General features: G+C 29.9%; 1 protein-coding gene across 9 annotated transcripts in view; it reads right to left on the minus strand.

Moving 5' to 3' along the window:
* LOC124495918 (uncharacterized) overlaps positions 1-18,247 on the minus strand; it is a 29,563-nt gene that overhangs the window by 3,263 nt on the left and 8,053 nt on the right. The window contains exon 2 of one of the 9 annotated variants that reach the window (XM_047059364.2): positions 90-1,279. The exons of 5 other annotated variants lie outside the window; for them this stretch is intronic. The gene's annotated coding sequence lies outside the window, so the exon portion shown is untranslated. Of the gene's footprint in view, positions 1-89; positions 1,280-5,425; positions 5,443-7,711; positions 7,899-18,247 lie in introns of those variants that run through there. 3 more of the 9 variants (XM_075733602.1, XM_075733603.1, XM_047059365.2) reach the window with 3 other exon arrangements.

Raw genomic sequence — 18,247 nt, forward strand, 5'->3', positions numbered from 1 at the left:
TTTTCGAATTAATTGTAAACAATTGTAATGACAAAAATGAAGAAAAATTCAAAAAATAAAATGTGGACAACAACAACAGCAGCACTTACAGTGCCCAAGAATTATTTTTTTCATTTATTGAACTGAGATCAATATTAGTGGTGGGATGATTGAATCAAATATTTAATAAGATCTTGAATATAAAAAAAAATTTTTTAGCTGCTCAGATGACCAACGACCATATCAAGTGTGTGTGTGTGTCTGTTTGTCTGTGAGCAAAAAAAAAATAAATAAAATGAAAAGCAAGAACATATGTCTGCATTTGTGTGTGTGTGTGTCTGTATATGACTTTGGTCATAATGATGATGATGATGATGATGAAGATGATGATGGTGATGATCATCACCATCATCATACACGAATCATATAAGAGTGGGAGAATGATGAAAAATACACATTCCTATTATACAGTTTGTCCTCGACAGATATCATAAGCTTCTTCGAGGATATGATGATGATGATACACCATTCAAAAAAAAGAAGAAAACGAAAAAATAATGACACCGCCTAGTCTTGAGCATTTCAGAAAAAGTCAATGAAAATGAAACAACAAACAAACAAATTATAAGTAGATCAATATTGATGTGATGACATTTTAGTAATAATTAATCCATTGACAAGGGTAAACACATGAATGGAATATAATAAACACAATTTGGGAAAAAAATCAACTAAATAATTGATTAATTAATTAATTGATTAGTTTGTCACATATCATCAAGAACAAGAAAAAAAATTTCGAGATCAGCCCAGAACATATGGATGATAAGTCAACTACATAATATTTGATAATCAATGGAACCACTGATATAGTATTTTTAACATATGTTTATAAATATGAAAATGTGAAAGCCATTGATGATGGCCAATAACACACACATTGACAATCAATGACCGATCAAAAATATTCGACCAGCAGTAGCAGCAGCAGCAGCAGCAGTAGTACCCAAACAAACATACACACACACACACACACGTCAAACAAACTTGGCTTAACGATTTGTGGTTGAACGGCCGATTGATAAAATGAAAAAAAGAGGAAGAAAAAAAAATTCGATCACAGTGAGAATCCGACAATATTTTCAAACAACAAACAACCCAACAACTGGACTAAAAACTAGCTTGATGAAAAACACACACATACACACATGAATATATAGGCGACAAAATGTTAGTTCATAGGTCTTTGTAAATTGCCCTGATGATTGCGTGATGGATGTATGATGATGATGATGATGAGCTATAATTGGATGCCAAAAAAGATGTTCTTGTCGTTCTTCTTCTTCTTATTCTTCTGTGTGTATGTTTTCCAGTCAATATTGTAGACACTTGAAGGTCCGGTTGTTAGGATTTTTTTTTCTGACAAAAAAAAAAATTCTACTATACGATCAACGATCAACACACACTATGTTTTTCAATGAAATGGTCAATAAACGACACTAAGAAGAAGAAGAAGAAAAAAAAATATGAGGAAAAGAAAATATCGACGGATAAATACACTGTCTATCTATGTGTCTACACTTTGTACTAAACGCACCCAAAAATAAAAAAATGTTCAAAAACAAAAATATTCGAGGTTCATTTATTCATTCATTCCAGGTTTAACTTGGACTGGATTTGAACATTTGAACACAGTGAATAAAAACACACACACACACACACACACACACACACTGGACAAGCCAGATTTTCTTATTTTTTTTTCATTTCTCATCCTCTTATCATTCATTCATTTATCCATATGACCAGTTCTTGTCCATCATCATCTAACAGAATGTAAGAAAGAAAATCATGGCAATCATTTTTTTTTTTGCTTCAAAAGCAGTGTGTTTAAATATTTATTGGTAAACACACAATTGAGGACAGAGAATCAAGAAACGAATAAAAATAACAATAAAGACTTGAATAATTAATGTGATTATCAACAACCAGAAAAAAAACCAGAAAAAAATGTTCAATCTGAAAAAAAAGAATGAAATATTAGCTCACAATAAGCTCATTTGTTTCAACAAGCAATAATCATCATCATCATCGTTTTTTTTTCATTCGAAATCCGATTTCAAATTTCATGTAATATTCAATTCATTTACCACCTTGTGTTTTGGTGATTCCATCATCATCATCATTCGGAAAATAATCAAAGAATGCATGTCTTTTTGTTTCGGGTGATCTTATTATTATTATTATTATTATTAGAATGATTATTTGGTTTACAGTCACAAAAAAAAATGGTGATTGCGTGACAAATTTTCGTTTTTTTTTTCGTTTTTCGTACACACACACACACACACAGAAGAAACCATGAAACAATGGTTTGAATTCGAGAAATGAAGAAGAAAAAAAAAAGATTTTCAGATCAAAAATGATAATGTCTGTATATATCTGGACAATTCAGCTGTAAATATTATTATTCATTCATTCATTCGTCGAATAATTGTTTTTTTTTCATCGGATTGTATGATTTATATATAACAATTTTTTTCTATGATAATCTTTTCATCATCATCATCATCATCATTTACATCGAACGTGGTTAGGTTACAAATTGAAAAACAAGTATATAAAAACATAAAACCAAATGAAACGGAACAAATTATCAAAAGAAAAAAAAATGGAAAAAAAAATATTATACAAGACAATGTTATCAAATGTACGGATGTGATGTGATGTGTAAGCAGCTTCTGATCATCATCATCATCATCATCATCACAACACAACATGGAGAAATTAAGGAAAAAAATGATCTTTAATACGGTTCGACATCAACACACACACACACACACACATCTTGGCTACCGCCGCCGCCACCGCCGCTAACAAACATATTACTATCAATTTTTTGTTGTTGTTGTTGTTGTTGCTTTCAACGCTAAACATACAGCATGCTATATGATTATGATACATTTAACGGAAAAAAATGATATGATATCCACACACCATAGTGGTGACAACAGCCACCACCACCACCACCATTACCACCACGATGATGCTAATCAAAGCTAATCAACCGTAAATTATATGATAAAAAAAAATAGAAAGGAAGTGTTTTGAATGAAAAATTGGGAGATAAAAAAAAAGTAGATGCCCGATTTAGATAGATAGATAGATATAAACGATTGATGGCCACAAAAAAAATCATAGGATACGAAAGATGCAATTTGGACACAACAGAAAACATGATGTTATGAACCAAAAAAAAAAAAAAAAAAAATTGTATCACCATCAACAAAAACACAGACCACACATACGAAAAAAAAAATTGAATACAATACACGTTACCACTATATATATATCATCACAAACCGGCAAATTTCAATTTGTGACAGTATATTCCACAAAAAAAAATAACATGTTCTCTTCTCACATCCCTTATTATTATCATTATCGTGAACGATTTTTGTAAAACCCATTTTTTTTTTTTTTTTTTTTGTTAACCGCACAACAACAAAACAAAACAAAAAAAAATTCGAATCCAGCAAAACAACGAAAATAAAGAAAAAAATGTGAGCTAGATATTTATCAAATGTCGGCAATGTCTTAAATGATGATGTCATTTCACCACCACCAGCAGCAGCAGCAGCCTACATTCATTTTCAACATCATCAACAACGAAAATGGTGGCAGTTTTTTTTCTGGAAAATTCCAGAAAATGACATTTATAAATTTCAATAAAAAAAAAAATTATCGATCGAAATGAGCGGATTATTCAGCATTTAAAGCAGCAGCAGCGGCAGCTGCCGCTGTATATGCAGTTTATTATTGATCCACAAAGTTTATGATTTCAAAGGAACAATTAAAAATTGGTTGTAGATTTATAAAATAAAATGAATGAATGAACAAAAAATGTCAATTCATCATTAATAATTTAAAGAGAAATAAGAGAATTTTCTGGGCGTAACATTCCCACATCATAAATACACACACACACACACACACACATACAAGTCAAATGCAATCAATCGCAGAAATAAAAATTGAATTAATTATTCTTCAATTCTTTAACGTTCATCATCATCATCATTCTGTGTGTGTGTGTTCAATTTCTACTATTGATTCAATTTATTTTTATAATCAAGTAAAGAAACGAAACGATCACAATTGGCGGTGGTGGTGGCGGCGGCGGCGTCACACTTTGTGGACGTGTTCCATTTATACACACACACGGCACAGACATAATACATGAAAAATCAACATGAATCCGAATCAATTTTGATCCAAAAAAAAAAAAAAAATAAAAAATAAACAATCAAGACAAACTCTTTGTGTGTGTATATGTGTATGTGTGGTTTGTTTTCAAACTTGCTCAAATCAATCACATCATATCAAAAACAAAGGCAATCAGTTCAATGTGTAATCAATGGTTTCAAGTAATTTCAGTCAAATTTTTTTTTCTACGTAGGCCCATAATCTCATCATCGTCATCAACAACGAAAATGAAGAATTTATTTAATCATAATGAAGCAATAAGATTTAGAAAATCCTAAACACACAAAAACACAGACAGAGAGAGAGAGAAATGGCACTGATGTTTTGAATTGTACTATTAAAATAAATGGCTTTATGAAAATCTAACATTTTAATGATGAATTTATCATTATTGTGCAATCGTAACAACAACAACAACAACAACAATACACAGGATTTAATCAAATTGAATTTGTCAAATTGGAAAAACGAAAAAAAAGACACTAAATGATGACATAAAAAATTTTTATTTCATTTCTTTTTTTTACATATAAACATTTGTGGGTTGTTTATCAAACAAAACAAGACAAAACAAAAAATCGAAAATAATTGCCGTCGCACTATTGGTTTTGTTTTTTATTTCATTGCCGTTATTGTTGTGCAATATATCGCTATAGCGATAAAAATTGAATTTTAATTGAATTTTCATGAAATTGAAACATGATATAATAATGGAAGACGAAGAGAGAGAGAGCGCAGAAAAATTCAGAGAATTTTAAATTGAAAATTTAAAATGATGATCATCATGATCATGATGATACAATTTGATATATCTTTTGGTTTGGTTCAATTAGGGTTGAAAAAATTTTTTCTTTTTTTTTGGATAAATTTCCAGAGAAATTAGAAAATTTATTCCACCCAAAATTGTTTTGGTAATTTAAAAAAAAAAACTCAAACAATGTTCAAAAAAAAGATGAAAAAAAATGAGTGGAAAAATTTCTTCTTCTTCTTTCTTCTTCGTATATATTGAAACTGAATTAATAATAAAAAAAAAAATTTATAACCACCAGCCATCATCGTCATCAATATTAACATTTTGTCATTAGAGAAATGGAATTTTCTTTTTTTTTCAATTTTGAAATTGAATATATATATATCAATAAAGGCAAAGAATAAAATTTGACCATTTCCAAAAACATACCACATGTCTATAGTAGACATTATCATTATTAGTAGTTATTGGATAGATACTTTCAAAAAACAGTGCGAAGAGTGTGAAGAGAGAAACCCTATTCAAAAGACAAAAAAAAAACAAAGCAATAATTATAATTGAATTTTCATTATTATTCTCTAATATATATTCTTGTTTCTGGCTGCAATGAAATGAATTGAAAAAAACAGAGAAAAAAAAATTCAAATAAAAATGAGAACAATCACTTTTCGTTTCAGATCTTCAATGCATTTTGCCACACACACACACACACACACACAAACACACAAAAAAAACACAATAACAACCCCAAGAGATTTTTTTATTCAAGTTGAAAAAAAACCATGAAGCCATCAAAAATCATCATCATCATAATCATTAAAATTCAGCATCGCAGCAAAAAAAAAAAAAATGAAAAACACACAGAAATCATCCAAATAAAAATAATGGAAAGAAGAGCTGGCTCGGGCAATACCAAAATGGAAAATGAAAGTGAAAACTGTTTAACAACGACAACGACAACGACAACGAAAAAAAATAATAACTGCCACCAACACCCACACACACACACACACACACATATAGACATTTATTATATTTTGAAAATGTGAAAACCAGAATAATGAAAAAAAACAACTTTTTTCTCCCGTTTCATATATCACAAGAGCGTATGTGGTGTATCAATAAATAAATTTTTATTTTTTTTGGTTCGAATAAACAAACAAACAGACAGATAAACATTTTGAAATATCCGTCAGAAAAAAAAGAATGAGCGAGTGAGATATTAAATGGTTATTACTTTTTTTTTTTTTTTTTTTGGTGAAATGAATATAAATTCCGGTCGATTGTGGTCGGCGGCCGGTTGAACAGAATCGAATGACTTGAATGAATGAAGTAAAGGAATAACTGACAACAACAACAACAACAACAAAAACCGAAAAAAACGATCAAATAAACATATAATACTTGTCCATCAATAAATGAATAAAATATTCGTCGATTTTAGCTATTGCAATGAAATATTGAAAAAAAAGAAAAAGAATAGAGAATATTGTTCAATTGTTCAATTCGTCGATTGTCGAATGACTCAGTGAATGAATGAATAAATGTCATACGATAAAAAAGGAGATATTGTCAGCCTTTTGTCAGGCATTATAGGATAGGCATGAAAAACCGAGATAGATTCTTGGTAATATTTTTTTTCCTATTCATTCATTCATTCATTCATCCGAAAAAAAGACATAGGAAACCCAAGAAGAAGAATGAAGGGAAAATGAAATCGAATCCATAAAGGTGCGTTTACACGAGTCAACATTTTTTTTTTGTATTGCCAAAAGTTATCGAATTTTGTTGCGCACAACATTGCCAAAATGTTGACCTCCTGTGAACGCACATTAAAGGGAATGTGTGAATGAAATATTGAATCGACGAATGGAATTGAATAAAAAAAAACAGAATAAAAACTTGCCCATGTAACCATATATACCAATGAAATTCTATGGTTTGTGTTGGATGATCATTTTCCCAAAATTCTTGAATGATGACAATATTCTTTTTCTGTTGTTGTTGTTGTTGTTGCTGTTGTTCGGATTTCTATATTCAACCATTATCTAGCTATTTATTTTTTTCTATTATTGTTCATCGATGAATAATAAAAATAATAATAAAAATAACGACATTGAAACAGCACAACACAGTGCAATAATCATCAATCTTTTGATTATCTCTCTATATCTATCGTAAGTATGTACAAAAACAGGATTTGAGAATCCTGAATTCAACAACAACAACAGCAGCACAAACATTCAATTTCTTTTTGTTGTTGTTGTTGTTGTAAACATACGAATCCTATTCTTCTATAATACATTCATTCTCTATACATCTTTAATAAAATGGATGCATCGATTTTCAATACACATCGGAAGTGATTGGCACCAACAAAAAAAAGAAAAGAAAAAATGAATTAATGAAAATGAAATAAAGATAAAAAAAAACACATTAACATCAACCGGTGATGATATATTGATTGTATGTGTGTGTGTGTGTAGCCAGTGTCCATCGAAAATTGATTCGATATATAACTAAAATATTAAATATTGGCCATCATAATCACATTTTTTTTCAACGGAAATGGTAAAATATCATTATCGATTCACAAAAGTTATAAAAAGGGTGCCAAACATACACACACACACACACAAACATTCACATTCCATTTGACAATGATGTGTGATGACTATAACACACAAAAATGTGAAATATAAAAATAAAAATGACTTTCCTGTGCAAAGGATGATGATGATGATGATGAAAAAAATGGACAAACGAAAATCCAAAAAAAATGCTTGTCATTATTATTATTATTATTATTGGAATAGGCATTAGGGATGAAAAAAAAGAAGAAGAAATAAACCAAAAAAAAAAATGATTGTCTTGTCTTCACTTTGATGGTCGTCCCATCAATGGCCATCATCATCATCATCATCATCATCATAATCATTAAACATTATCATCTATTGTCATTACAATATGATGAGAATTCGTATGTCTGTGTGTGTTGAAGCATCGTTTTTTTTCTGTTTGGTGAAATCATCATCAGTAGTATCCAATGCAGAAAAAAAAAATTCGCCAACTTTTTTTTTCTATCCATCACACATAACCCATCATCATTCAATGATAATCTCTGTCGTCATCATCTTCATCTTTAGATTTCATCTACCACATCATCATCGGAGAATTTGAACAAAATTCAAGGAGATCCTCCATGAACATACACTCACATACACACACATACACACACACATACGTCAAATCCACAAAGAGTTATCAAAGGAAAAAAACTTTTTTTTCGCACGAACACTTGAATAGATTTCCTATATATTTTTTTGATGGAATTTCTTTTCTCGTTGTCCATCATCATTTCTTATATCCATCATCATCATCATCATCATCATGACCAAACAAAACAAAACGAAAAAAAAGGAAATGAAATGACCATTATCAAATTTGCATGTAAAGAAACAAAATAAAAAAAAAATTTCGTGGGTAAAGGTAGACTCTGGAGTACGAATAAAACGGGAATTTTATAAAATTTGATTTTTTTTATTGTTTTCTTCATATATACAGTAGTGTGTTTTTTTTATATTCAATCATTTTCATCATCATCATCAAAAGATTAAGATTTGAAGGTTAATGGTCATAAGAGAAAAAAAATGTATGATGATAAAAGAAGCGGGAAAGGTCACAAATCTATGATGGGTCATTTATTTGTCATCATCAATGACAAAATAATGGTGGTAGTGGTGGTCATCATCCATATACATATAAATCCATAGCAAATAATGGACTGTTTTTTTTTATTCTTGGCTTCCTAACAGAAACACACACAAAAAAAAACTTTGTGGATCTGAATAAAAGTATCTGGAGAGAATAAAGAAAGAAAAAATACAAAAAAAATCAAAGATATTGAATTCTAGGATTCTTAGATTCCTTTTAATGGAATCTAAGCCAGAAAAAAACACATACACACACAAGACAAGACAAGATAAAAAAAAGAAAAGAAAAGTGATTAAAATTCAAGTCGACGCTACTCTACACTGATTTTGATGATCATCAAGTTTCAAAAAAAACAACAAAAATAAATAAAATAAAATAAAAGGAATCAAATAGAATTAAGCATCAACGATATTGTGTGTATGTAAGCAACTGAAAATAAAAGAAAGATAAACTTGATTGCAATTTATCGAAACATAAAAAGCAACTGCATCAAGTAAGTCAGCATAAAACATAAAGAAATTGACAAAAAAAAATATAAAGCAAATAATGACCACTACGGATGTCCATTTATGTGTGTGTATGAGGGGAAAGGGAATCAGGAATCCATGAAATGGCGGAAACTGACGGAGAATCCACGTCAATGTAACATCATCATCACCCTTACCATCAGCGCCACTATCATTAGACATTTTATTAATATATGGGCGAATACCCTACCATCAACAACAACAACAATAGAAAAAAACCTGACTAGAATTCTAAATCATTAACTATTTACAATTAAAGTTTCATTATCATTATCATCATCATCATCATCATTAACGACATTAATTCTGTTGTAGCAAGAATTATAAAAAAAATACAACAATAGACAGGCAGGATAATTAATGATCAAAATGAATCGAATCGAATCGAATGGATAATGGAAAAGAGAAAAAATTGCATCGACAACAATAAAGTGCTGAAATGTGCTGAAAAAAAATTGAATTGAATTTGACGAAAACAAAAACAAAAAACAAAATACAGGAAACAAGATTTTTTTCAACAAACCAATAATTGAGATCACATCATTGAACACACACATGTTCTGGAATTTTGTAACATGGCAACAACAACAACAAAAAAGCAATTTCCGAATCAACTGAAAAAAAAGACCAAGACCACACAGACAAAATAATTTTGAATAAATAAAACAGAAAAAAAACTCCAAAATTTAAATAACTTGGACTGATTAATCAATTTCTCAATCGGTTTATCGTGTTCTCTTTGTTTTATTTAAATTCATCATCCACACATATTGATGGAACGTTTTTTTTTATTTGTTCTGTTTTTTTTCGATAAATCGATAAACAGGCCAAACAATCAATGGACAAATGATGATGATGATTAATATTGATTGATTCGATTGAAACGATTAATCGATCAAACAACGATAAAATGATGGTGATTAAATTGCAAAAAGCAAAAAATGTTTTGTTGTCTAAATCAACATGAATAACCGAATCACGAAATATAAAGATGAATATATAAATCGGACAAGTAAAAAAAAAAACAATAAAATCGAAAATCGGAAAAAAATTGATCAACCCAATGATCACACACACACATTCATGCACATGGATTCAAATCTTCCACACCTTTTTCAATTTTTTTTGATTGACAAACGAGACAGCAGAACAACGTTTTTTTTTCGTTCTGTTCGTTAATATATGGAACAAATTGATGAACGCAAATGGAAAAGAAAACAAAACAAAAAAAAATGAACAGAAAAATCGATCAAAAGAAATCGAAATCAAAAAAAAAAGAAAAAAATTTCGATTTTTTTTCTGAATAAATAAATTCAGGAACTATATTGAAATGAAAAATTATTCAATCAGGTTTCGGATCATTGAATACAATCTATCCATCATTATCATCATTATCATCATCATCATCATCGTTGTAAAGTGGACACAAATAAAAATGAAAACAAGTTCAAAGTCGAAATTATGATGATAATGAGGATGATGATGATGATGACAAAAAAGATTACAATTTCAAACATTGAAAGAATATGATTATAGAGGTCATCATCATCAAATAAATGAATGAATGGAATGGAATCGATTTATCTGCCATCATCATCATCATCATTGTCATTATTGAATAGTTGCCGACTTGATTTGTTGTTGTTGTTGTTGTTGTTGCACAATGATGCTGTTGATTATGTGTTTTTTTTTTTGTCAGAAAAGCAAATGTTGTTTTTTTTCCAGACAATAAAAAAAAACACAACGGAATATGACGATACAATGGAATGGAATAGAAAAGAACAAAAAAGCAAAAAAAAAAAAAACAAAACAGATGCTAATTGTTTGTCATTCAAATGAACACGAAATGAAAAGAAAACAAAAAAAGATTCAAGATACAACTAAATGGTCACATTGTGAACAGATGAAATTTCTATTGTAAGTTGAATGAGAATACATGAATGAAATGGAAATTTTTTTTTTTTTTAAACACAAGAAATGATATCTCAAATATTAGAAAAGTGTCAATTATTCTCTAATGATTTTCTTTTCTTTTTTTTTGGTGATAATTGTGTGTGTGTGTGTATGGGTGATTATCACTTTCTAATGATACACACACACACACACATGGTGTTTTTTTTTCATTGAAAATATAATTTCCGGAAATCATACCGTGATTGAAAAATTGTTACAATGTTTTTTCATGTGTTTGTAAGTAAACAACAAGTTAAAAAGTGAACGTTTTTTTTAAATGTAAAATGAAAATAAGATTCTAGATTACAGGATAATGATTGGTTGATTGAATATGAAGAATGGAATGGATGATGAACAATACAATGATAGTGAAAGGAATAATGATCATCAATTCAGTTTTTAAAAAAATCTATTTGGTAAAAGCTAGCTGTTTCAACAAGATAGGATATATCATGAACATCATATGCATGGTTGATCAACCAACAGTAAAATTCATGGTAAAAGATTATATCATGATGATGATGATGATGATGATGATAATGATCATAATGGACCGATGATAACTACAGACCATTATTCTACCAATCATTATATCATTAAATTTTTGCTGTTTTTTTTTCTCACTCATTGCCGCATATATTGATAAAGAAATTGTTGTAACAACAAATAGAAAATTTCATTGGTTATCATCATCATCATCATCATCATCAACATCATCGAAAAAAAAAATTCAAGAAAAACTTGATTGATTCAATCACATGATGATCAATGAGGATATTATTGCAAGAAGTAAAAAAAAAACTTGTTAATCATTTTTTTTCTGTTTCCATTTTCTGCTTCACCATCACCAGCATCATTAATCGATAATGGAAAAACCTTCAGAATAATGAATCAGTGAATACTTAATTATCATACTATGGAAAAATGAAAAAAAATGATTGAAAATAACAAATTCAAATAGAATTTCAAATATCAGTTTGCAAATGTTTCATTTCACATTTAAATCACAAAGTTTCAATGGAAAAGAAAAAAATGAAAATTTTTTTCTTTTATTTTTCCACTAATCATTGAAAGTTTCATAATTTTATTATATTGCATAATACAAACAATTCACATATAATGAAAAAAATAAATAAATAAAAAAAACGCCAGAATAACATGTCAAAAAATTCTTCATATGATGATGATGATTCACATATATACAAATAATAATCAATGAATGAAAATTTTTCTTTTCACTTTTACTTCAACATAACATTCAGACAGGACTTACTTCCATCATCATTCGATAAAATCTTGATGATGGAATTAAGTGACGAATAATTCATATTCTTGAAGACGGACGTGGACTTATATTGAATGACAAATTAAGTCCACAAATTTCTTTTCATTCAAAACATCAGACAAAATTAATCAAAAAAAAGAAGAAGAAGATGATGAAAAAAAAATTCTTTAATGTCTATTCCAGCGAGATTCAAAATTTACAATAACAAAAAAAATGAGCAAACAAACACTGTAAAAATTTTTTTTTGTGTGCAACAAACAAAATTCCATCATCATAGACATCATCCCTATGGATATATACAATTATTATTACGAGCAATTAAAAATTTGTCACCAAAAAACACACACACACACACGCACACGCACACATTTCTTCTTTTTTTTTCAAGTCCCATATGCATACAATTAATGTATAATGAATGTGAAAATGCAATATTATCATCTTGCATGCTTATTACACATACACATTTTCACTTTCACTTTCATCACAATCTGCATAATAAATTAGATATAATATGTACAGAATGATAATGAACTAGATTCATCATCTTCTGTATGGGTTACATGAACTAAAACAGAATTAGTATAGAATTGGTGGACCATCACTATACTGTTGTGTTTAGTTCATTGTTGATGGTTGTTAATGATAATCATTATCATTAAATGAATATATGGTTTGTGGACAATGAATTTTCTGTTACATATGAAGATATAATTTATTTTTATTTTTTTCATGAAAAAAAAGTTCATGTTAATAATGAGAGAATGGAATAGAATTTGTTAAATTTTTCATGTGTATATGTGATCATCAACAACAATCAAATATCCGGAAAATGATGAGAAAAAAACAAACAAACGAATGAATGAATGAATGAATGATGAACGTGTTTTTTTTTGCATTTATCATAAAATTCTGTGTGTGTGTGTGTGTGTGTGTGTTCAATGTATAAATCATCATCATCATTGCCATCATATGACCATTAAAGGTTTTGGAAATGAAAATAAATTTCCTTTTTTTTCCAATTTCCAACCATAAAGAACATTCTTTTTCATTTGGTTTTGTTTTTTGTTGTTTTACTAATGCCTTAATCATTCATTCATTCATTCATCTAAACAACAACAACAAGACAAAAATAACAACAACAACAAGACAAGGATTCTCTCTCACTCTCTATCTCTATTTTTTCGTATTAGACTAAAAAAGAAAAAAGAGACAGAATACAATATAAATGCTGAGCTCTTGAAGCTCTTGAATATATCATCATCGTAATAACATTGAAATTGAACATGCAACAAAAAAAAATTCTGTATTACAAAAAAAAAAAAAAAAACAGCTCAAGTGGCTGGCCGATTATACACTGCTACTAATACTTTGGATTTTCTTTTTGATTCTTCATGGATTTTTCTTTTTACTTTTTTTTCTGCTTGCTTGGCCAGCCGTTATTTTCATTGAATGAAATTTGACTCTCTCTTTCTCTCTATGTTCTGTTGTCTAATAAGATAAAAATAAAGTAAATCAACTCAAGCGACATAGAATCATCGTTTCAAATGGATTGAATCGATTCAAAATCTCTGTTCAAGATCATTAAGGGCGTTATAGTCATCAACATCATCATCATGGTGGTGGGGGACGATAAATTCAATGTGAATAGAAAAGAGAATTTTTTGCCGCCCAACAGGAAAAAAAACCAAAAGAGAAAAAAAGTTTTTGCTAAGCTCTATGTGTGTGTGTGTGTGTGTGGTTTTTTGGAACCAAATTCTTGTGTGTGTGTGTGTGTGTGTGGATGCCTAATGCTCAACTATACTATGGCTATCAAATTCGATTCCAAATATAACATAGTGCTATTTATTCATCTTCTTTGCAGATTCTATGTTTGAAAATAAAAAAAATGAGGATTCACCACGAAAAACAACAAGCATGGATGAACAGGCAAACAAAAACAAAAAAAAGAAGAGATTTTTCATTTTCCATCAACGAAAAGAAATAAAATTAGCTATATATTCCAGAACAAATAAACGAAACATTCCATTTGGGGGTTCCAGAAACATTGTGTGTGTATGCTTGTGTGTCAACTTTAATGTGGAACATTGTGAAACAACAACAAAAAAATTTAATTAGTTAATTAGCTACCATCATCATCATCATCATCATTATTATTATCAACATCATCGTATAAAAAGCTATAAAAAGTCAAAAAAAAAACACCAAGCTACTACCCATTACTATTCTATATTAATGTATGTGTGTGTGTGTATGTGCGATAAACGGAAGTAAAACAATAATGAAAAACAAAATCAAAAAAAAAGTTTACTTTCTGATTCTTTTCTTCACTTTACTTAATCATTGATTGAATGAGAGAGATATAGAGAGAAAGAAAAAAGTGAGAAAGTTCAATTAATATTTGTTTCTATTGTAGAATTGTCTACGTTCGTTTTGTTGTTGTTGTTGTTGTTGTTGTAAGGAAACGACGGAAAAGAAATATCGGAAAACAAGACAAAAAAGGAAAAAAAAAGTTTTCAAATGGGACAAGATTTTTTTTTTACAAATTACATAATACCCAAAAATAAAAACTGGGTAGCTGTGTGTGTGTGTGTGTGTGAAATAATGTCTCACAAATGGTGGTGGTGATGATGATGATGAGAAATGAAACACACTTTTTTTTGATTCGAGAAAAAAAACTGTAGAAAATACCAGAAAAAAGGAGAGCTAGAGAGATCACAAATCAAGCAGATAATTTATTATCGTTTGAATTGTGTAATCCATTTAAGTGAATGAATGAATGAATGAAAGAGTTTCTCTGGACCAAAGAAATAGAGGAGACAAATATAAAATGAAAATAATTCAAAATGTCAAATGTGTGTAAACAAGAACATGGACATTTTTTTTGGTTGGTTGGTGGGTCATGTTCCAATCTATGCGTTTCAAGATCAAAAAAAAAAGATAAGAATGACACACACACACACACACAAACACCATTTAATACAGACAAACAAATTTTAAAAAATACAAACAGAACACATACAGAATAAAATAAAAGTAGAAATAAATTGATGTCGAGAATCGAGAATAATAAAAAAAAAAGAGAGAGAGAGAGAAACTTTATATATTTTTTTTTATCGAACAAAAGAATTTACGACGGTAGACACATCGATGATGATCATGATGATGATCATAATCATAATCATAAAAATAAAATACATAGATACAATCGAATGAACACAATGGTGTATTATGAACAAACAAATTGGATTCACCACCACCACCGTCAAAAAAAAAAAAAAAAAGAAAGAAAGAATTTGATGGTCTATCTGTACATGTACACATTGAGAATGAAATGGTTGTTGTTTCACTGCATTCATTCATTTATTCATTCATTGTAAATTGTATATAAAATTTTTCTTTATTGTTCCTGAAGAGTTTTATTGATATATTAAAAAATAACTCCAACTGAACAAAATGAATTACAATCAGTTTAAATACAAAGAAAATGAAAAAATAAACAAACAAGAAAATAATAATAAAATAACCATGACACTACTTGTCATACATAGTCAGTGTCATAGTCAAGTTTATACAACATTCTCCCCTGTTTACTATGACACATTAAAAAATTGCTGAGACACGATTTCAAAAATGCGTTTTGATGACAATGACTTTGTTAAAATATCGGCGAGCTGACATGTGGTTTCAACATATTCAATAGCAGGAGCATCACTACTGTTAAAAATTTCAATTAGTTTTTTGATTTCGATGTCGAATGATCGTGACCTCTTCATTGATCCACCACTGAAAATACAAATTGTTGATTGATTATCACACTTTATTCTAATTCTGATGTGATAGCCGATGAAATCAAATATTTCTTTGATTGGCAAAATTGATCGATAACCATCTAATAAAGCTTTCGATTCAGCTTCACAGCTAGATGTTGCAATCTTCTGTTGTTTTGTACTACGCCAGAAAAGCGTAGACTGACCACTTTTAACCACAATACCAGTAGTCGAATGACGTGAAGATCCTTGGCCAAAACTTGAATCAGTGAACAAATCAAGATCAGTATCCAATGGACCCAGTACCAGTTTATAGTTAATCGTTCTCGACAAATAACGGAGCACACATTTACACGCTCTGAATAACGATGCAGTTGGTTTAGACATGAACCGAGACAACCAATTAACTGCAAAGCAGATATCAGGTCGAGTTCGATTAGCCACATATAAAAGTGATCCAATCAATTTTTGAACTGGTAAGCTGTTATCGATTTCTTCGCCATCAATAATTTCATATAAAGTTGTCATGGGACTTAAACAACCCTTGCAATCTGACATGTTGAATTCATCAAGAATTTTCTTAATGTAAGCAGATTGTGACAATTCAAAATGATCCGGAAATTCCGTAATTGATATACCAAGATAATCACCAACATTCCCAAGATCAGTAATTTCGAATCTACGATCCAATTCATTAACCAATTTATCAATTTCTGACTCATTTGGTCCAGTAACAATAATATCATCAACGTACAAAAGAAGAACAATATTATCACGTTTAAATAAACATCGTTCAGATATGCATTTCGTGAAACCAATTTCAATAAGATGATCAGAAATAGTCCGATACCATTCCAGTGGACTTTGTTTCAATCCGTACAACGCCTTTTCCAATTTCAGTAAACCACCACCCTCAAAACCAGGCGGCGGATGGACATAAACCGGTTCATTCAGACTAGCATTAAGAAAGGCAGTCCGTACATCCAGCTGACGAACATTGAAATTGTAAGTTTTAGCCCAACTCAGAACAATATTGGTCAGACTACGATCTGGAGTTGGTGATGCAGTATCCAGATAATCCACACCATAACGTTGACGATAACCGCAAGCAACCAATCGAGCTTTGTAAGCACCCGATCTCTTGCGAGTGAAAATCCACTTGGTTGGGATTGTTTTCTTTGAATGATCAACTGGAACTTTGGAGAATACACGATATTTTTGCAGTTGATTGATCTCGGTACGAATTGCATTACGCCATTCATTAGCATCTGGCATTTTCAAAGCCTCAGCATAGGAAAGCGGAACAACATAAGAATTGGTGCATTTGTAACCAAAACGAAGAGGAGGAACTCCCCTGTTTTCCCGTGACGATTGACGTGGATGTTGCTGAATATCATGATGATTGTTGGACGATTCTTCAGATTGGAAACTGGACAAATCTTCTTCATCAGGTTCATAATCACTGTCAAATTGATTGTTGTCAACATTTGATGATGTTGATGATATATCACTAATCAATGTTTGTTCATTCACAGGAGACACAAAATTATCAATGTTTGTATGTTGATCACTATTATTTAATTCACTATTCACAGGATTAGGTCTAGCATAAGCTGTTGAAATGTTCAGATCAGATGATGAAGATTGGACGGATGATGGTTGGAGCGATGAAGATGAAACACAAGAAGAATCACAAAAATACATTTCACTCTCAACAAACTTAACATCATTAGTTTCGATGATATCATTATTGGAAGGATCAAGCAACTTATATATGGCTGGTGAGTTGGTATAACCAAGAAACATGAGACGTTTGGATGTAGGATCTAATTTGGATTGACGTTTGATTCTGGGCTGATGATGATATGCGACGCAACCAAAATTACGTAGATGACCATACGATGGTTTTCTATTGAAGAATTTCTCGAACGGTGAAATATCATCATCACGTATCCAAATATTAACCAGATAAATGGCTGTTGTCATCGTCTCAACCCAATAA

The sequence above is a fragment of the Dermatophagoides farinae genome, chromosome 8 (assembly GCF_024713945.1).
Source record: "Dermatophagoides farinae isolate YC_2012a chromosome 8, ASM2471394v1, whole genome shotgun sequence".
In the NCBI taxonomy this organism is placed as follows: Eukaryota; Metazoa; Arthropoda; class Arachnida; order Sarcoptiformes; family Pyroglyphidae; genus Dermatophagoides; species Dermatophagoides farinae.